The following is a 20157-nucleotide window of genomic DNA, read 5'->3' on the forward strand; positions in this document are numbered from 1 at the left end:
GAAATGCTGGCCTAAGAGGTTCCTGGAAGATATCCCAAAAGCAACTTGTAAAACAGTATGATTCCATTTTTGTAATTTAAAAAATTGCATTATGATATGTGGTGTATAGTTATTTGGAGGTCATGAGACACTTAAATGTTAACATCATTTATGTTTGAAGATTAGGGGATTTGTACTTTTTACATTAAATGTTTCAGAAATATTCAAAGTGGTTAGCTATGTAGTTATCACTTCTGTAATTCAAAAGATAAATTTGAAAAAAAAAAGCTATATCCAAGTAGGATGTGATCACTGCTATTTAATATTCCCACAGGCCGAGGACTTCAATACCCAACAACCCCTTGGGCCATAAAAAGACTGCTCTTTGTCTCATTGTCGTATCCAAAGAGATTTCTGTGTCTATCTCTAACAATCAACTCCTTTGGTTTGTAAGGTATCCACCAAGAAGTTGGTTTGCTGAAATTATCATGTTGGGCACATGAACATTTCAAGACTCTCTTTTCCTCCTAAATTACTGATTTCCTAATTTAACTGATTTGTGAATGTAATCAAAATTCATTGAGATTTAGTAAATGGAACCTACCAGGTGTGTTGCAATATGAGATTAAGGCAGATATTTACAATTAGAAGAAATCATCAGTCAGTGTAAATCAAAGAAAAGTACTCGGCCATCTGTTGAGTTACTCCATGTGGGACCGTGTACACATGCATTATCTTGTCTAACCTCTAAAAACCCTATCAAGTAGGCCGTACTTCCATCCCTATTCTACAGATGCAGTGATTGAGGCTTAGAGAGATTAAGCATCTTGCTCAAGTGAAGGCTTCAAAGCCAGGGCTTTTCTCCTTGCTCTGACTGTTGGGTCTTGATGTTCCCGGTCACTTCAAGCAGACAGACAATGAACCGTTTTCCAAAGAAGGAACTCAGAAAGGCTGGAAAAAGCCAAAGTCATTCTGAGTCGGAGTCATGCTCTAGCTACTATGTTTTCAGAGGGAGTGGTTTGGCAGGTCCCACACTGCACACTGCATCGAGTCGCCCCCAACCCCACTCAGAGTCAGCCCTGAGGTCTGAGTGCCTGAATCTCATCCAAAAGTTGGCAGCAGTGTTTTGGGTCTGGATCCAAGTTCTATGCACCAGCATGCAGCAAGAGATAATAAAACTCTTCCACTTCTTAATCTGGCCTCTCTCATCTTCCTCCTGTTGTTACACAAGCATTAGATCGAAGGTTGCCAACTCTGGCTGCATAGAAGAATCGTCTGGGGACACTGAAACACACCAAGGCCTTGGAAGCACCTCACACAAATAAATATAAACCCACCGTGGAGGCGGGGGCAAGGCATCAGTATTTCCAACCTCCTTCCTGGAAACTATAAGGTGCAGCCAAGCTGGGGAACCACTGGGTGTTTCTGCTGTGGTTTGGGGGACCATTTTGATAAAGAATGTCTATCAGAAATGCCTTGGTTACATTAGATGCCGTCGTTGGAATTGAGCATTTTGTATAAAAATGTTCCTTACTAAATTATTTTAAAGAAATTCTTGTAATTTTTAAAGCTCATTTTTTTTTCGATTCCAAAAATTGAGTATCTTAATATATTTTTAAGGAATAAAACATTTTCTCAAAGTTTCTCTTAGATTCCCTGAGATATTTTCTGGACTTTCAGATTCTTAGTTTTCCCCTCTTCACCCAGAAATAACAACCCAAGGAGAGGCCACCACTGGAAAGAGCACCTACTCTGGGGGCCAAGAGAGCCTCCGCGGTAGAAAATGAGATTCAAACAGGTTCCTGGGCCACAGTAACCCTTGCCAGTCTGGGGCCATCACCACTACTTCTGGGGCCTGGGACGTTACCAGAAGACAGGAATTTTTCAAGCACAAGCGCATTCTAGTGTTTGCACACCGGAACCTGAAATAGCAGCGAGGACTCCCTTCACAAAGCAGAGCAGTCTCCCGGGGCTCACAGACCACCAGGAAGTGGGACAGGCGTTGACCATCCAGGGCTCCCACATTGACTTAACACCATACTGGATCAGAGGGTTCTGGCTCCACTGGAACTGTCTCATTGATGTCCCAAAGGGTTAACAGCCTCTAGCTGCCGGCCTTCTCCAAAGAGGACAGGATTTTCAGTATGGTCCCTACCAGAGGAGGAGACAGCTCCCCACCCCAACCCCTCCCCCTCCACGGCCCACCCACTCCAGGAATGAAGCTGCTGCTGCCCAACATATACCCAGACTGGTTTCATCTCCTTCCAAATCCATCTTGTGTCTTAACTTCTGCCAAGAATAAAAATTAAAACACTAACACACACATCATGCGTGCATGGGAGGGGAGGACAGGGCTGGGAGCTTAAACTGAAAAAGAGCAGGCGGGGAGTGGGGCGGGGCAGGTCACTGATGAAAGTCAGGGCCTGGAGAGTTTCCCTGGGGTCTGCTGTAGGCCTTCGGAGGCCCCCCGCTGGCTACACCCAGGGTTGGATCTGAGAGGGACGTGTTTGCAGCATCTGCCCTCATGTTCCTCCAACACCCCATTTCCTATCCACTGACGTCCCCAGCCCTGCCCAGAGGGGCACAGAGCCGCGGAGCTGCCCAGCACTGCAAAGGCTGGAAGTGGACTCCATTCCCCACACTCGAAGGAGCCCCGTTCCTTGCCAACTCCACAGTAAATAACACAGCACTTGGACTGACACGCAGGCCTGGTGGTGCAGGCGGCTTGTGGGCTGTTTGTGGCCACCCAGAGAAACGGGTCTGGGGCTGGAGCCTCTGTTCCCAGAGCCCGCTCCACCACACCCACAGCCCGCAGGCTCCAGAATCCGGGGGCCAGGCAGAGAGAAGCCTCAGTCCAGCTCTCTCGTGTTGTTTCTTGTTGCTGCATTCTTCTTTCCCTCTTCCTAGGCAAAAGCAGGAGCCCCTTCCCTCTAGAATGATGATGTCTAACCCTCCACAAGCTCAGGATTCCCCAGGTTCAGATAATCATGCCTTATCCAATTCTGAATCCTACCATCTGCCCACTTTGGGTGAAGTGCTCCCCAAACGGTGAACTAAGCACTCACATGACTTGCACCTGCCCAGATGGAAGCCCCCCTCCCTCCCTGTCTCGCGGAATGACTTGCCTTACAAGTCAGTCAATGTTTACTGAACGCCCATTCGATCCTAGGTCCTCAGAATCCAGAGATAAAGTTCGGGCTCGAAGAGCTCAGCATCTGGTAGGAAGTCACACAGAAACATCTCAGAGCCCACGGAACAACTGGGAATCATACTTGATTGCCCCAAGCTGGTGTTCCTTCCTTTCCCCACCACTGTGAGGTGGGTGGGGACACTGGATCACACACATCTTCTTGAAAGAGCAATCTTGTGGCACCCATCCTTGTCCCATCTGGCACATAGGATAGTCATGAAAGCAAACTAAAGCAACTCTTTGTCCTCAAAACGGTGATGATCTAGATGACGGGTAGATGGGGTCCAAGTGCTTTAGTTTTAAATAAACAAATAATAATGAAACTTTTTTTTTTTTCAAAGGATAACTAGAACTTCTCAAACCTTCCCAACCCCACACTAACTTCCAGGAACCGCCCCCCCGCCCCCCACCTAGCCACTAACCTCCCAATGTCCTCTTGGTTTAACCAAACAGCATTTTCAAAAGCAGGTTTCAGTGAGTGCTCAGGTTCTGGTGGGGGAGGGTTGTTCTTTTTGACTTTGAAAGTCTCCCCAGTATTGGGCCAAAGAGGCAGCCCTGTCCCTGAAAGGGGACCGCTGGCCACAGCCACGGGAGACCTGCAGAGCCCATCTCCCTAGCTCTCTGGTGCAGAGACCCAGAGCTCACTGACTATCCCCCCATCCCCATGCCCTCTGTCTCCTTTCTGGGGTTTTCTGTCCAGAATGTGCCCTCACCAGCAACACGTCCCCAACTTCTCTGGCTGGCTTTTCTCTGACTGTAGAACTAACCAAGTGCAGATGCCTCAAGGTCCAGGTAAAAGACCATCAAGAAAACTAGCTTGAACTTCTGAATCTATCACTTTTCTCTGGGCCTCCATTTCTTTCTCTACTATAAAATTCCCAAGCATACCATAATTGACAAACTCTTCTAAATAGCCAAATGCTCTAAGAATATTGGCTCTTGGGTAAGAATTCCAAATTGGCCATTTATCTCAAGCCAAAGTAATAATAATGATGATGATAATGGGGAGGAGGAGGAGGAGAGGGAGGGGAGGGAAGAGGAGGAAGAGGAGGAGGGGAGGAGGAGGAGGGGGGAAGAGGGGGAGGAGGAGGAGGAGGAGAATGAGGAGCATCCAGCATGTACTCAGACCAAGCACTTTTCTAATGAGAGAATGAGGATAATGCAATTCAATGTGAAATGACCTCTTGTCTGGATTTCAGAGATATTCATAATCTAGGTTAGAAGTGTCTTGTGGGCAGCAGGCTCAGTGCTCAATAATCTGTTGACTGATCAACTGAAACTTAGGCCACTATTTCATGGTTTTGAACGTGTTTTGGGCCTACCTGGAAAGTGCCTGAAGAAGCATAAATACGACTGCTCTCAAGCAAGGCTTACTGCTGGCTGTATGAAATGAAACCTTAAGCGACTGAAGAGAAGCAGTCTGTGGGCATCATGAGGTCCAAAGGATGGCATGCTTCACACTAGGGAGACAGCTCAGACCCTCCATCCGGGGGCAGCGAAACATACCCCATCTTGTCTGAGATGCAAAGAAACAAGGTCTCACTGCCTTTCCCCCATGCAGACCGAGGATGTTAGCATGGAATTTTTGTTCATTTCCCATGCGGGGAAAATTAGTTCTGCCTGCTTAGGATTCCAGCTCAATTTGGCATGCTATTCCTCTATACTTTCTGACTCTGAAAGCACAGTTAATAAGGAGCCTCCCTGTTCCACTACCATTGAGGCTGGCTTTTTCTAAAGAGGGGAGGAGAGTGGCAGTGGGTAAAACTGGGTTTCTGCATATTGCTCTGGAAAGTACTAGAGAAGACCCAGACTGCACCAGAGACTTTCTTCCATGAACACTTGCTGAAGCTCCCCAAATTGAGCAAAGCCCATGCTGTGCCTCCTTGAGCATCCCGTACTAACAGGCAATCACATCTTGGGAGGTCCTGGCATGATCCCCACTGTATAGAATGCCATTCCTTATCCTAAAGGTGATTTTAAAAAAAAAATTTTTTATCAATGTTTTTATTTATTTTTGAAGGAGAGAGAGACAGAGTGTGAGTGGGCGAGGAGCAGAGAGAGAGAGGGAGACATAGAATTTGAAGCAGGCTCCAGGCTCTAAGCTGCCAGCACAGAGCCCGATGCGGGGCTCGAACTCACGAACTGTGAGATCATGACCTGAGCCAAAGTCAACACTTACCCGACTGAGCCACCCAGGAGCCGCAAGGTGATTTTTTTTTTTTTTTTAAATGCATCATAGGGTTGCCTGGGTGGCTCAGTCGGTTAAGGGTTTGACTCTTGATTTCAGCTCAGGTCATGAGCTCATGGTTTGTGAGATCGAGCCCCACATTGGGCTCTGCACTGACAGCATGGAGCCTGCTTGGGATTCTCTCTCTCCCTTTCTCTCTGCCCCTCCCCTGCTCTCACTCTCTAAATAAATAAATAAATAAATAAATAAATAAATAAATAAATAAATAAATAAACTTTAAATGCATTGCATTTATAAATTTATATTTTAGTAAAGGCTATAAAATCAACCTTCCTGAGATTTCCTCCACCCACAAATCAGTAGGAAAAAACCCCAAAACCCAAATGCTTTAGCAGATCAGATATTTATCTCTTGGTTCAGGAAAAGTGCCCCAGCTACTAGACACACTCTACTTAGCATGTACCTACAGAAGCTGCTCTGGGATTCTTTTCCTCAGGACTCTCACTGTACCTCCTGTGGGGACAGAATGTTAGGAGGGAAGCAGGGGTGAAGGCTGGGTTTGGTAAGGAATATGGGGCCCACACTAACATGATTCAGCAGCTCTCTGTCGTCTGCCTCTTTGGGCAAACTGAGGCAAGGGCCAAAGGTCCCCCTGTGTTGATGGTCAGTAATCACTGTCCCAGCCTCCTAGGCTCTGGAATGAGACCCAGGAAGACAAAAGGCCAGGACGCTCTACCCTGAATCCATAGTTAACAACAAAGTCAAGGGCAGTTTGCCTGTAGAGAGTATCCTACACTCCATTGCAATTGTGCTCACAATCTTAGTGGCAAACGTGGGACCGGCACTATTAGCCTCGACTTGCACCGGGACAACTCGGCAGAGCCAATGTATGGCAACCTGGGGCTCTTTAGTGAGTCACTGATCAGGATACAGAATGGAAGGTGGTGGACTGGGTGAAAAAGGAAAAACCGGAGGAGGACGGGCTACGGGCATGGACCATCAGCATGGAATTTCCATAGTCCAAAAGCTGACCTTCCAGGGAAGCCAGACTCTTCTTGTTCCTTCACTGTGAACTCTGACACACCTGGCTGGAGTCCTTCAGCACGAGAGAGTTCTAGCTGACCTCAGCTCGGTGTTTATTCCAGACAGGAAGCAACGAAACCTGGGGTCTAAATTTCACTTCCTGTTCCCCAGGGTTGTAACTCTCTGTACCTAGTAACCGCCTTTCCTCAGTCCCTGAAACTTCTCAGCCAAGTTCAACCAGATAACCCACAGGACCCCATTCACATGTGCTTTCCTTCCCCTAGCTGGGGCCCTGGTTTGAGTGGGATTTAAGGGGCTCCCTCCTTCTGCTTCCATTACAATATCCATTATTACCACTTATTCCCCCAGAGCGCCTTCCTGTTTGGAGTGACTGGTGAGTGCATGGAATACTGAGGTTCCTGCCTCCAGCTCCCAAGGAATCCTGGCTTGCCAGGCTGACTCAGGAAGGAAACCTCTCTGGGCAGGGAAAATGTTCTCAGTCTCTCTGCTCCCTACCCATCTTCCTCCCAAATGACCACAAAACAGGCCCCAGTGCTTGCTCTCAGGGCTCAGCGCAGACACCGCTGGGACCTGTGCAGGGCTGACAGCAGCAGAGGCTGGGGGACGTGTGGCCGGCCAGCGGATGTGGGTGTGAAGGAGTGCTGCCTGCCTGGGGGAAGCTCACTTCCCCACCCTCCTACCCGGCTCCAAAGCAAGTAAAACAAACTACCGAGGAGGAAGACAAACAGCCCCATGTGCTCCTCCTGCCTCTACTTAGGAATGGGACAGGAAGGTCTGCACAGCTGATACTTCCAGATGTGGAACCCAAACACAGGCAGCTCCTGACAGTTTACTAGCCTGGGCTAAACTCCGGTAGCACCAGGGCCAGGCATGTTCACTGGGAGATGACGAAGGGATAGGACCCGCTGGCTCTGGTCAGCTGGGTATCAGCACAAGGCTTTGGAACCCTCCTCTGCCAAACCCTCTTACTCCAGATGCATGGATGTACATGGGGGAGGGGGAGGGGACAGAAGGTCATGTTTAGAACTGGAAGAGTTTGCCAAGTAAAAGAAGCCGACCTGGAAACACTATACATTGTGTGATTCCAACTATATGACAATCTGGAAAAGACAATCAGTAAAAAGGAGCAATGGTCACCAGGGATTGGTGAATGGAAGGAGGGAGGGCCTCATGAGTGGAGCACAAGAGATTTTTAGGCAGTGAGACTTGTATTCCGTATGACACTGTGATGGTGAATAGTTGGTCACTATGCATTTGCCAAAACCCATACAATGTATAATACAGTCGACGTAAACCATGAGTTTTAGTTATTAATGATGGATCTAGGTTGACTTATCAACTGTACAATTGTAACAAATGAATTGTACCAACATCTGATGTCAATAATATGGGCACTGTGCTGGGGGTGAGATGTATGTGGCAACTCTGTATTTTTCACTTAAAGTTTTCTGTAAACCTAAAATTGCCATTAATTTTTCAGAGTTAAGAAATTAAGGGGCACCTGGGTGGCTCAGTCAGTTAAGCGTCTGACTTCGGCTCAGGCCATGATCTCACACTCCGTGGGTTTGAGCCCCATGTCGGGTTCTGTGCTGACAGCTCAGAGCCTGGAGCCTGTTTCAGATTCTGTGTCTTCCTCTCTCTGCCCCTCCCGGACTTGTTCTCTCATTCTCTCTCTCTCTCAAAAATAAATAAACATTAAAAAATGTTAAAAAAAAATTAAAAACTAGAGGAGGAAGCTCAAGCCTTCAGTAACCTGAGATGCTGCAGATGTTGGGTCTGGGGATCCTGATAGTGTAATTTCTCAGGCACATTTGTTGTCAGCATAAGACCTTCTGGGATCTTTATCCCTATTTTTATTCTTCCTCAAGCTTCTAAATCTAGAAGCAAGTCAGAAATGACTGAGATGCAATTTGAAGTCAGAACTATCTCCCTCTGGGCAGACACCCAAATCATGCTGTCCCTTGTACATGGCTGTCAGCTCTCCAGCAGAGGAGACCATCTCTGTGGCCTGAGTGCCTAGCATGGGGCCTGACACCCACCAGGCCTCCTGTGTGTAGGGAACAGAACTATTCTCAAATTCATCACATGCTCCTCATGTCCCGGGCTTGTGGTTCCAAACCCGATTCAACAGAGCTCCAATTCAACTCTGGTCCCTGTGCTACTGGAAGGGAGCGGTAAAATGGATTGTCCGGGCACACTTAGGAAATCCCAGGTGAACAACTAGACTGTAGAGCTCTTGGTGGGATGAGAGAATAAGCTGGGCTTCTCCGCATCTCCTAGCCAGGCTTAGCACAGTGCTAGGCATAAAGTACACACTCAACAAATTCTTGTGAAGTGAGTGATGAGGAAGGGAGAGGAGACAGCCATTCTTATGCTCCCCTTACAGCTGGCACCTGTCACACCCATGGACCATACTGCAGTCCATCGCCTTGAGGAAGAAAAAAGAACTGGGCTACTTCTGCCATGGCCTAGCACACAGCTCCCTGGTATTTCTGAAACAGACACTCAAACAGTATTAGAATTCTCTGCATCACTCTCCCACACACTCCCCTATACATATACCCAGGATGTATTTTTCTTATATAAATCCATACGTAATTATTTACTTTTGTTTAAAACTCGTATTGCACTCCTTTCTAAAAAGCCCTGCAGACTAGTGGTGGTGGTTGGAGGTGGGGAATTGGGGGGAGAACACCAATTACGTACCCAATTCCATTCCAGGCACTTGGAAGACAGTGGGGAAAAAAAGTCCCTGGCTTCATGGATCTTTCATTCTGGAGGGGAAGTAGGCAGTAAGAAAATGAACAAATGGATACCTGTTGGGAAGTGGTAACTTCGAGGGAAAATAAATTAGGTTGCAGGGAGAGAGAACCATGAGTTAATAAAGGGCAGCTAGGTTCAGGTTCATTGCAGAAGGCAAAGCAAGTTGCTCAGCTAGGGGGGGGGGAGGGGGGGAGGGGGGGGAGGGGGGGAGCAGCAAGGAGGCCCGGGTGGGGTGGCTGCAGAGTGGGCTGGGGGAAGGTGAGGGCAGAGCTGCAGGGGGTGGGTCTGAGGGCACTGAGGCTTTAGTTTTCTCTGAACTAAACAGGACTCCCTGGAGAGTTCTGAGCAGGGAAGTGACCTCCTCTGGTTGCTCTGGGCTGCTCTGCTCTGCGGGAAGTTGAGCTGGTGGACTGACTAAAGTGTAGCAAGGTCGGGCATGGGAGTGGAAGCAGGGAAAACCCCGAGGAAGCTACTGTAACAGCCCAGGTAAGAAGTGATACAAGACCAGACCGGGGTGGTAAGAAGTTGCAGGATTCTGGATACATTTTCAAGGCAAAGCCAATATTATTTGCCAATTTAAAGTGTAGTGTGAGAGAAAGGCCAGAGTCAAAGAGGACTCCAAGGTTTTTGGCCTCACTGGTAGCATGGAAGGTGCTGAATTGGAGAGAAGCAGAGGAGGCAACTGGGTGAGGATTCTGTTCCTACTGACCGGGTCTGAGGACTGGTACCTAAGGGCCTTTCCCTATCGTGGGCTCCTCTGTCCCCATCTTCTCATTCCTGTATCTCTGCAGAGCCTTCAGCAGTGGGCCTTCCCTCAGTGCAGCCCTCTACCTACTCACCCTTCTACCCGCCCGGTTCCTCAATAACCCCCACTTCCACTGCTCCTCTCTCCTATTCTTTCCCTTCCTCCTAAGAGCCGCCTTCTACTGAATGCTCACAATGCAGTTAATATGCATTATATGCCATATCTTGCTTCCTTTCTACAACCTTAAGAGATTGGGTTCTCAGGGTCTAGATAACTAGCCCAGGGTCATACACCTAGAGATTGGCGAGGCCAGGATTCAAACCCCGGCCCGTCTGGTTCCAAGGCCCACACTTAACCAGGATGCCACACATCTCCAACCTGGAAGTGGCCCTGAAATGCCGCTCCCTCCTGAACAACCTTCTAATAAGATTCTCCTCTGTCCTCTTAGAGGGGATGCCCCAGACACTCCCCAGACTCCTCTGTTGTTCCTCTCTCAGGAAGAATGGTAATCAGGATCCCCTGGCCATGAGATCTTTTCCTCTCCCAACTCCCGCCAGACCCTGAGACCCCCTCATTGCCTCTTGTTGCAAGAGGGGGAAAGACAGCTTGTCCGGAGATGGGGAAGGCTTTCTGGTAATAGGATGAATCACCTCTAGTCCAGGCTCCTGCCCTCAGAAAACAGAAACCCACCCAACCCCAGAAGCAGATGCAGCCCATAGGCCCACACTCTGGCCTCTGGCCAGTTCCCAGCATGCCTTGTCTCCTAACTCATCTTGGGAGAGCACAGATGCCAGGGGACTTGGGATTTTGATGTGAGCAGAAACATTCTCAATCCCAAGCGCTCTCTTGTGCTCTCTCTCTGCATCCCAATAGTGCTCTAAAAGGCAGCTCTGTGGGGACAGAGGAGTAAAGTTTCATTCAGTTTCTGGGACTCCTCTCAGTTACCCGACAAGCTGGTCACATAATTGTTTCTTTCTTTAAAAAAAAAAAAAAAGTTTATTTATTTATTTATTTTGAGAGAGTGAGCAGTGAGCAGGGGAGGGGCAGACTAAGAGGTAGAGAGAGAATCCCAAGCAGACTCTGTGCTCTCAGCACGGAGCCCAACGTGGTGCTCGATCTCAAGAACTGTGAGATCATCACCTGAGCAGATATCAGGGGTCAGATGATCAACTGACTGAGCCACCCTGGTGTCTTGCATAATTGTTTCTTAAACCCAAGTGTCCTGTGTCGTTCCTCCACCCCCCTCCCCTGCCCCACCTGGCTTCAGGCTATCCACATTTGTTAAAGAAAAACAAGCAACTAAGAGCAGCTATGAGTCCACAGCCAAATCTCCACCACTCCCCTCAGCCAGTAGGGAGAGGTCTGTTGTGCTCTCCTGCAGGTAACTGCCTGTAGAATTCTTTCCGCTGGCTGTCCTGGGAGCATTTGTCTGGAAGGTACCATCTCCTGTCAGTTATCTGTCTGTCAGAGCTGCTACCTCCTTCCCCAGGCTATTTTTCTGTACAAGCTGCCACTTCTCCTGACCAGTAAAAGTATCTGCTGGGCCAAGCACCTTCTCCCCCTCTCCCCACTGAGGGCACAGAGGACCTGCTTGATCAGACTTGCAGAAACCCAGGGAGCAAGTGGGTTCAGCCGGCATCTACAATGGACACGGAGGCTCAGACAGCCAGTTCAGATGATGTCCTGCGAGGGGGGTGGGGGGAGGGGATGCGGGAGAGGCAGGAAACATGTTCCGAGATGAGACCCAAGTGCAGGCGGCTTTCAGAACTGTCTGCAAAGTCTGACGGGAGCTGCGTGACAAAGTGTGGCTTCCCCTGTGCTGCCGCCCAGGTCAAAACCTTCCAGCTGTGGTCCCAGGTTTCAGTTCGTGTCTCTTAAGGCAAGTCTCATAAAGGCACCCACCTGCCCCTTCCACTTTGTTAGTTGAAAAGGAAACAGCCCCAAGCTAAGGGGGCTCTGCTTAGGGGGAGAGACTGGGCATTTTCTTTTCCTGCAGAGCCTGAGTTTTAGAGACAGCAGTCTTGCAACGAAACCTTGGCTCTGCCACTTAATGGCTGTGGGGGCAGAACAAGTCACTCCAGTGCTTCAAGCTTTGGCCCCTTGTCTGCAGAACAAGATCACACTGCCTGTCTCCACAGGACAGTGTGTGGGGGGGGGGGGGGTGCAGGGAGAATGCCTGTGGACTTAGCACAGGGCCTGGTACACAGGGCTCACTAAAGGCAGCTATCATTCTCCACGTCTCCGGAAGGACGGGAGAGGCAGGTGGGGCTGCCTCCTTGGCACTGGCCTTCAAGGATCTCAGCCTGCCCTCTAGGTCCACAGCTGATTCCCTGAGTGACGAGGTGAGAATAGTAATTCTCCCCTCCTGTGATAAAGGGTACCTGCCACTGTGTGTGCTCACCCTCTTGAGGGGGTCTCACCGCATAAACACAAGGCTCCGTCTATAAAATCAGGGGGGACAAAAATGAACTCCTTCACAACACCGCCCTCAGCAACCTGTTCCATTTTATTCACCACTGCTCAAGACTTTGGTGGTGTTTCGGTGACGGGGCATTGGTTGCCAACCTTCTTGTTCCCCTTTGGGCAGGAGAGCTGAGCTCCCCCACTCCTCCCCTCTCCCATTGTCAAAGACCACCCAGTGAAACTTGCTGGCAAACTGCCACAGTCCAGACAGGCGAAAGCTGGGCCCAACCACCCAACCTCCATCTCTGCAACACAAGGCTACAGAATGCAAAGCACCTGACCGTGAGGCTTTCGCCTGAAGCTAACGCAGCCTTCATGATGGCAGACCGCCAGTGGTCTCAAGGAAGGTTGCAGGTGATTGCTTGGAGGGCCTGCACACTGGAAGGGTCATTAGAATCTAACTCTTGGCTATATGACACAGTGGATTTTCATGTAACTTGTTCACTCTAAGACATCCACTCATAATGACAGAGATAAACAACTGTGAATTTCCATTGCTTTATGTGGTCTCACTGTGCTGACTGACTGCATTATGAAATCCCCCTCACGTGGACACAGGTACATAAAAAAGGCAGAGCTACCATAGCACTGCTGTGGGCTGACAGGCATTAGCGAGCAGAGAGAGTCAAGTAGCAGGGATGATCTGGGAAAAAATTAAGAGCAGCCTCTACTTTCATAGAAAAGTAATAAACCCAGAACCCCCCAATTTTCCTCTCCAATTAACTGTGACCCATACCTAATAAACCTGCTGTGATTGTAATGTTAGGTAAACTCAGACTAGTAAAGGCACTCGGCTGGGACTACTCTGGAAAAATCCTGGCAGGACCGGGGAAGGTGGGGGAGGGTTCTGTTCAAGAGTCCAGTCCAGCCCTGCCTGGGGGGGACCTCCAAGGTCAGCCACCTCCACAGGCCCTCTTCTTCTTACCTGTAGCTCCCATGCTTATGATCGTTACCTCTCGGCAACCAAGGAGGTTTTTATTTGTCCCTAAAACGAACACTTCCTCACTGGCTACTCTGGGAGTGATTTCAGAGTTAGCAAACCTAGTGCAGACAGTAGAATAAAGGGCAAATGAAATTCAAAGGTAAAAAGCTGAGTTCAGGCAGGTGTTTCTAAAATTCTCAGCGGAAATCTGACATAGATGAGAAAGAAAAAAACAAATCACACGTTTCTCCTTTTCCCCCTGAAAGCTATTCTGTAACTGGTTTTACAAACTTGTCTAAGGCTCGAATTTCTGAGATTTGTATTCAATGAAGAACTGCCTGTTTTTAACTTTCCTGAAACCAACAAAACTACCCTGAACTTGCCATCTCCTGTCTCAAGACTGCTTTGGCCTATCATCTGCTGAGGAAAAGTGAGTCTTCAGGGAGAAAATAATGAACAGCACCTACAAGCAGAGGTCACAGATGGCAGACCAGTCCCATCTCCGCCTTTAAGACATCATCTGAGAGGCTGACTTTCCTCCCTCAAGAAGCCTTTCTTGGGGCGCCTGGGTGGCGCAGTCGGTTAAGCGTCCGACTTCAGCCAGGTCACGATCTCGCGGTCCGTGAGTTCGAGCCCCGCGTCAGGCTCTGGGCTGACGGCTCGGAGCCTGGAGCCTGTTTCTGATTCTGTGTCTCCCTCTCTCTCTGCCCCTCCCCCGTTCATGCTCTGTCTCTCTCTGTCCCAAAAATAAATAAAAAACGTTGAAAAAAAAATTAAAAAAAAAAGAAGCCTTTCTTAACTGACCCTGTCCAAGTACTGTAACACTACAGGTTGCACTGCAGCGTTGCTTTCCCTTCAGTGATGGAATTCTGGACAGCGTGGGCTCCAGTACTGATCCCAGATACACAGCAAGTACCCAATAAAAGCTTGCTGAGAGGATGAAGGCTCCAGCCTACACACACATCATCACCCTCGTCTTGTCCAATGCCATCCAAACTCATTTTAGAGAAGAACAAACATTCCTCTGCCATACTTTCTGCTGTTCAGCTCCTTTTGAGTTATTTTTTTATTCAGCCCCACTTACCCCGGCCATATTATGTGCTTTCCTGTTACTTACCAGGATGACTAGTTGAGACTTTCCTCAACATTTTCTCTGGCAACCAAATGAGGTTGACTGTGTATTATTGGCTCTGATCTTTCTCTTATGATTTCCTCTACTGCCCAATAATCCTATCCCAAACATCAAAGAGCTTCTTTGAAGATAAGGCCAAATTCACCATTAGGAAAGGAGAATTATTATTTCCTAACCTTATTTCAAAAGTCGGGATGACACAGAATCCCTCTGGGTTTTGTGAGATAAACACTGCCCAGTATAGCAGATCACAAGGCATTCGCTGTAATACCACTGACAGAGACATAAACACAGGGCTCTCCTCACCCAGACCTAAGCAGGACTTTTCCACAGGAGCCTCAGACTCCAAATTCCATAGTAAATGGTTTGTGGCCAACATGTCAAACAGAGTTGCCTCAAGGAAAGGGAGCTTCACACAGCCACTCCAGAGGAAAGAGGTCCCCATAGGCTCTGACTGAAAAAGCATCTGAAATGAACTAGCACTGATCTGTTTGGTCCAGATTCCACTCAGAGCCAGACCCTTCCTAATACTAAAGGATGGAGAAGTACTCTATCCTCAAGTGGCAACACAAAACATGAAAAAGTATGACTGACCCGATAGGCCAGAGGTATTAGACTGTGGGCAGAAAACCTCACCTGCTTCTTCTACTTCATGGCTGCTACCCTCAGATGGTGTGAGTGTTGACAAGACTTCATGGGTCATGGGTTCCAGGAAGTTCGTGCTGGGACTGGGGAAAAAGAGAAGTGTCTTATCTTTTGAACAACAAAATAAACAGCTCTGGAGTACTGGCTTTTCATAAGGGGCGGTGCTATAAGGCAAAGTGTTTCCTTATTAATCCCCTTTATAAATAAGAAAACAGAAAAAAACAGTTTTTCTAAGACCCTAGTCTTCCTTAAGTCTCCAGTTACCTGGCCCCTTGTAGAAACGAAATGAACAATTAAAGGATATCCTTTAAAGGATTAAAGGATAATGATCACATTGAAAAAAGTCTGATCTTATAAAACCATTACCTTTGCATCCGGCAATCCACTGTTACCAATACTCATAAACACCTCTCAAGAATACATTATTAGGAGGTCTCATACAAAGTAAGGTGGGCTTATAGGAAAGGGGTTTGGGGTGTTAAGGCAGCAAGCAAGGAATGAGTCCAGCAAAAATCAAGGGTCAGCTACTAGATAGGTTTGGGCTGGAGCAGAACGTTCCTAGTAAGGTATTAGTATCATGAGGTGGGACAGAGCCACGTGTGAGAGGGCTAAGAAATCTGGATTGTAGACTTAGGCTGTTTTTAAGCTGGGTGGTGACTTGTTTATGGGACTGATGGAGGACGGATGGTGTGATAGGTAGCCAGCGGGGAGTCTAGCACCAATTGTCAAGGGCAGGAAGAAGGATGGTGGTAGCAGGCATGGAAAAGAGGCGATAGATGGGCAAGCTTGGAGAGGGAGGCTAACACAGTGGCAGCGGGGATGCAGGGATCGATTAGTTGGTTCAGTGGTTTGAGTCAGTGTGAACGGAGTCCACAGGAAGAGCCAGGGCTCTCACCCAAGTTTCCTAATCCCCAGGGCAGTGCCACTTGAGATGGATCCTCTAACCCCTACTTCCTGCCCGCCTCCTCCCCTTCTCTACCCATTACCAACCCTGAGGGCTCCAAGGAGGCAAAAGCCCTATTTAGGGAGGCTTTCTGTAAACACCGATTTGTAGATTAAAAACACCCTCTTCCATTCCACCTCCCTCAGTCCCAGATATTTGATTCAGCGTCATAAATGATGAAAATACTACACGTAAAGACTCCATGTGGGAGCACTCTTAGGATTTAGGTTGTTCCCACCAATGGAGAAGTGGGTTGGACATATCTGTTCTCTGTGAGTCTTTGGACAAAAATCTCTAGATGCTTCACCGTTGACTACAAAAAGGTCTATACTTTTATCACAACTGTGTGAAAAGTATGTATGCACATGGATGAAAATTGAGTTGTGCTATTGTATAGGAATGCGGGTCACTCAAAAAACCATTTTTTAATTATTAGTAGATGCTGTGCAATAAACAAAAATTGGGGGCAGGGGGAGGATTGAGTTTGGAGAAATACCCTCTGACTAAGAAAGTTTATTCTCCTGGGACAAGAAAGCTCCCAGCCCAGGGTCTGGTATATTAGAAATGTTTGCTGAATTGAAGTATGGAGATGACAAGAAGTTCTAAATGATAAAGTTATTAGATTTTTTAAATGTAACAAATCACTTTCTTTCCTCTGCCTTCCCAATTTCCATTCCCTTCCCCTTTCTCTGATTTCCCCAGAAAGCAGACTTCAAATGTATAATATCCTTCGATGCCAAGTTAATACTTCCTTACTCAGAGGCCAGAAAGTACTGGACATCAATTAACTGGTGCATTTGGCTCTTCTTCAGCTTCTTCCTACTTGTTTGAAAGACAGACAGAAAACCCCTTAATCATTAACCCTATCAGGGACTTTGCTGAACCCAGCAAAGTTTGCTGAACCCAGACCCCATAGGGTCTCGTGGAATACTGTGACCACCAGGCTCGCTTCTTGTCTTCTTGCTTAAACCCTGGGGGTCCCTGAGGAAGTCCCACTGAATTTTTTAATGAGTAAAGTCCCCTGCTCCTTCTTAGGGAATGGAAACCACAGATAAGTTGCCGAAGAGAGGTAGGAGCCCAAACACTTGAAAGAGCACTTCAAAGAAAGGAAAATCTCCAAATCCATTTGGAGGATGGAAAGGAACATAAATCACCATCTTATCACAAGCTGGCAAACCAATCAACAGCTAAGCAGGGTCCTCTGTCTCCCACCCACACCTATGGCCAAGAAGCAATCACCACCGCCTCTAGCAACCTCTCCAGAGTAAAGCCAATGCCTGTGTCTTGGGCAATTTCTCCTGGGGAAATGTCTCTTGCATTCTCAGATCTCTTGAAACAGGATGAAAGGGACACTGTCTGAGTTCTCAACCCTCAGATTTCATAGGAATAGACAGCCTCCAGTCTCCTGAAAGGGCCAAACTGAGTAATAAGGGGGGGGGGGGCAGTGTCAGCAAAGTGGCACAGTGAGGCAACTCCTCTTTCATTTCTACCTCTTGCATAAACTCACTGTAAAACTCATCTGGCAGGAAAATCATAACTCCACTGCTGTTTCCAACCTGCTTCTGTCCCACTGACCCCAAGGTGCTTCAAGATTACCACGGGAACCTCCTGGGTTTCAATTATGAGACCATTAAAGAGTGCCAATTATAAGACCTCAGAAACGTTCTTGGGAAAACTGGTACACACCTCAAAACAGCGAAGCTCTTGCCTCAGATTCACTTTAAGTAAAGTTCAGAAAACAGGGCGCCCAGATGTATAGGTGCCCCAGCCCCCACCTCAGTCCAACAAGACTGTGTTATAATATCGTCCATGGTGACCTTGAGGAAATGGAGATTGATTTATTGGCTGTAACCAGAGGGACGAAAAAACCATCACAAAGCTGAGCGGTTTAGGGCCCAGTTGTGGAATCAATCAAAAATATTTGCATAGTCAAGAATTTTGAGAATCCCATTTATTCGATGTCCAGCGTCTGCAAAGTTCTGGACAACAAAGAACTAGGTGACAAACGTGAGCCGGGCACAGGGCAAGGGGGGTGGCCCAAGGGCCTGGAAGTCACTCAGTCCAGTCAAAGAGGTAACTGAGTCAAAAAGTTCTTGGAACCCATTTGAACTTGCTCAGAGGGGGTGGGGGAGCGACAGAATACCCCACCACGCCCATGAAGTGCCTGCTTAGGATTGCTGGTGTGTGGTTTGGGTATTCTTAGCTCCACTGCCACATCTCTGGAAGGACTCAACAACCTTCCCAGTAACCCTGCTACTGCCACCCCCATCCCCCAAACAAAACCAAACAAATCCCCCAAGTCTGTCTGCCCCCTGCCCCTCCAAACTGGCCCATCCCCTGAAAGAGCTAACTAACACTTGGCCCCCTGAAGCTAAGCCAGGCCTTCAAAACCCCTGCAGAAACTTGTGCCTGGGTCGCTCGGCCCTCCCTACGGCCCCTTCCCACCTGTTCCAGAGGTTCATTTCCCCACCTCTCACAGTTACACCGACAAAACCTAGGAGCACGACCCCAGGCGGACGCCGCGCGCGAGAAGGAACGCTCACGCTCCCCACGCCCAGCCCGGGACACCCCACCGCAGCCTCGCCCCTCGCGCCCCTCCGCCGGCGCTGCTCTCCTGGGGCTGTTTCGCTCGGGTCCGTTCCGCGCTTCGTTTCAGTGTTCCTGGCCAACGCCCAAAGGATGACCCGCTCTGCCGGACAGGCCACCGGCTTCTGCCGCGGGTTCTGCTTCTCGCCGTGGCCGCCCGGCTCCCGGAGCAGGAGCCCGGGTGTCAAGCCTCCTCCGGGCAAGTTTCGGAGGCGGTCCGGGCCCCGCTTCCACCCGACAGGCTTCCGGGAACGACGGCCACACCGCCCCGCAGGGAGCCAGATGCGGCTGCCCGGGCCGGGTTGCGGCAGTCCCGCGGCCCGCCTCGCCCCAACTCCTGCGTCCCCGCGCCCCGCGCGCCCGCCTCGGCCGCAGCCCCCGCGGGGACCGGCTCCCGCCGACGGCGCTCCCTGGGGTTCGCCGGGCCTGAGGCCGCCTCCCGCACCCCCGCCCCCACCAACCCAGGAACACAACTTTTTGCGAAAAGAAAACACTTCCGCGACGTGACTCACCTCTGGTGCGGCAGCTTCTGGGGAGGGCGAGCGGCGTCCGGGGCCGGCGTGGCGGGCGCGGAGGGAGCCGCACAGCACCGCGCCGAAAGGACACACAACCCGCACGGTGACACCCGGGGACTCGCAAAACCGGAGAGCGGCCGCCGCGGGAGCAACAAAGGAGCCCTGGCCCGAGAAGTTGCCGGCCGGGGAGGGAGGGCGCGTGCGGGCGCGTGTGGCTGTGGCGGGCGTGAGTGAGTGAGTGAGTGTGTGTGTGTGTGTGTGTGTGTGTGTGTGTGTGTGTGTGTGTGTGCAAGGGTGAGTGTGCGTGCGCGCGCCCGGAGGCTGACACCGGCGGGCCGGGGCTCAGGGTCCCTGCGGCAGGAAGCGGGGGTCGCGGCGGCGGCAGCAGCAGGAGGACAAGGCAGGGGACGCCGCGCCCGGCGCACCCGGTCCCTCCATATGGAAGAAGCTTTTTTGGATGACTGAACTCGCAAACAATTCCTTCTTTTGCTTCTCCTGCCTAGGAGCCTCCCATTGCCGCGCGAGGCGGGGAAGGAGGGGGAGCAGAGGAGGCGGGGAGGAGGGGGAGGAGCAAAATGGAGCAAAGAAAAACTCTTGGAAAGGAAAGGAAGCTGGAAAAAAAAAAAAGTCCCCCAAACTCAGTTTTTCTCCTAACGCCCATTTTCTTTCTGTTGAGCTCCAGCCCGGAGCTCTTCCCCAACGTCTCTCTTTTCCATTCCAAGAGCAATGTCCTGTGCCTTCCTCCCACCCCCCCTGAACCCTCATTTTCTCTTTAGCTTCACCTCAGACCCTTGCTCTCATATGCTATCTTTCTCTTCTCTCCCCCAGGCATTTCTCTCCAAGACTTTTTCTGACACCCCTCTCTCAATAGTCTTCATTCTGCAAACTATTGGATAAGTCAGTAAAAGCAAACATTCTGCAAACTATTGGATAAATCATTAAAAGCAAACTTTGTTATTAAACGCCCCGCCCCCACCCCCCAAGTGGGGCAGTGGTTGTCAAGAAATGATAAAGAAACCAGTTTTGGGGGAAGCCCCAACGC

General features: G+C 49.4%; 1 protein-coding gene across 7 annotated transcripts in view; it reads right to left on the minus strand.

The window, feature by feature from the left end:
* The window catches only part of BOC (BOC cell adhesion associated, oncogene regulated), a 72611-nt gene extending 53362 nt beyond the window's left edge, over positions 1-19249 (minus strand). For 4 of the 7 annotated variants that reach the window (XR_009262178.1, XM_058731401.1, XM_058731400.1 and 1 more), the window contains exons 1-2: positions 19113-19249; positions 15063-15154 (exon numbers count right to left, since the gene is read on the minus strand). The gene's annotated coding sequence lies outside the window, so the exon portion shown is untranslated. Of the gene's footprint in view, positions 1-15062; positions 15155-16770; positions 18261-18484; positions 18510-19112 lie in introns of those variants that run through there. The other 3 variants (XM_058731397.1, XM_058731396.1, XM_058731398.1) reach the window with 3 other exon arrangements.
* Positions 19250-20157: the final 908 nt, after the last annotated feature.

Source organism: Neofelis nebulosa, chromosome 5, assembly GCF_028018385.1.
Source record: "Neofelis nebulosa isolate mNeoNeb1 chromosome 5, mNeoNeb1.pri, whole genome shotgun sequence".
NCBI classification, from domain to species: Eukaryota; Metazoa; Chordata; class Mammalia; order Carnivora; family Felidae; genus Neofelis; species Neofelis nebulosa.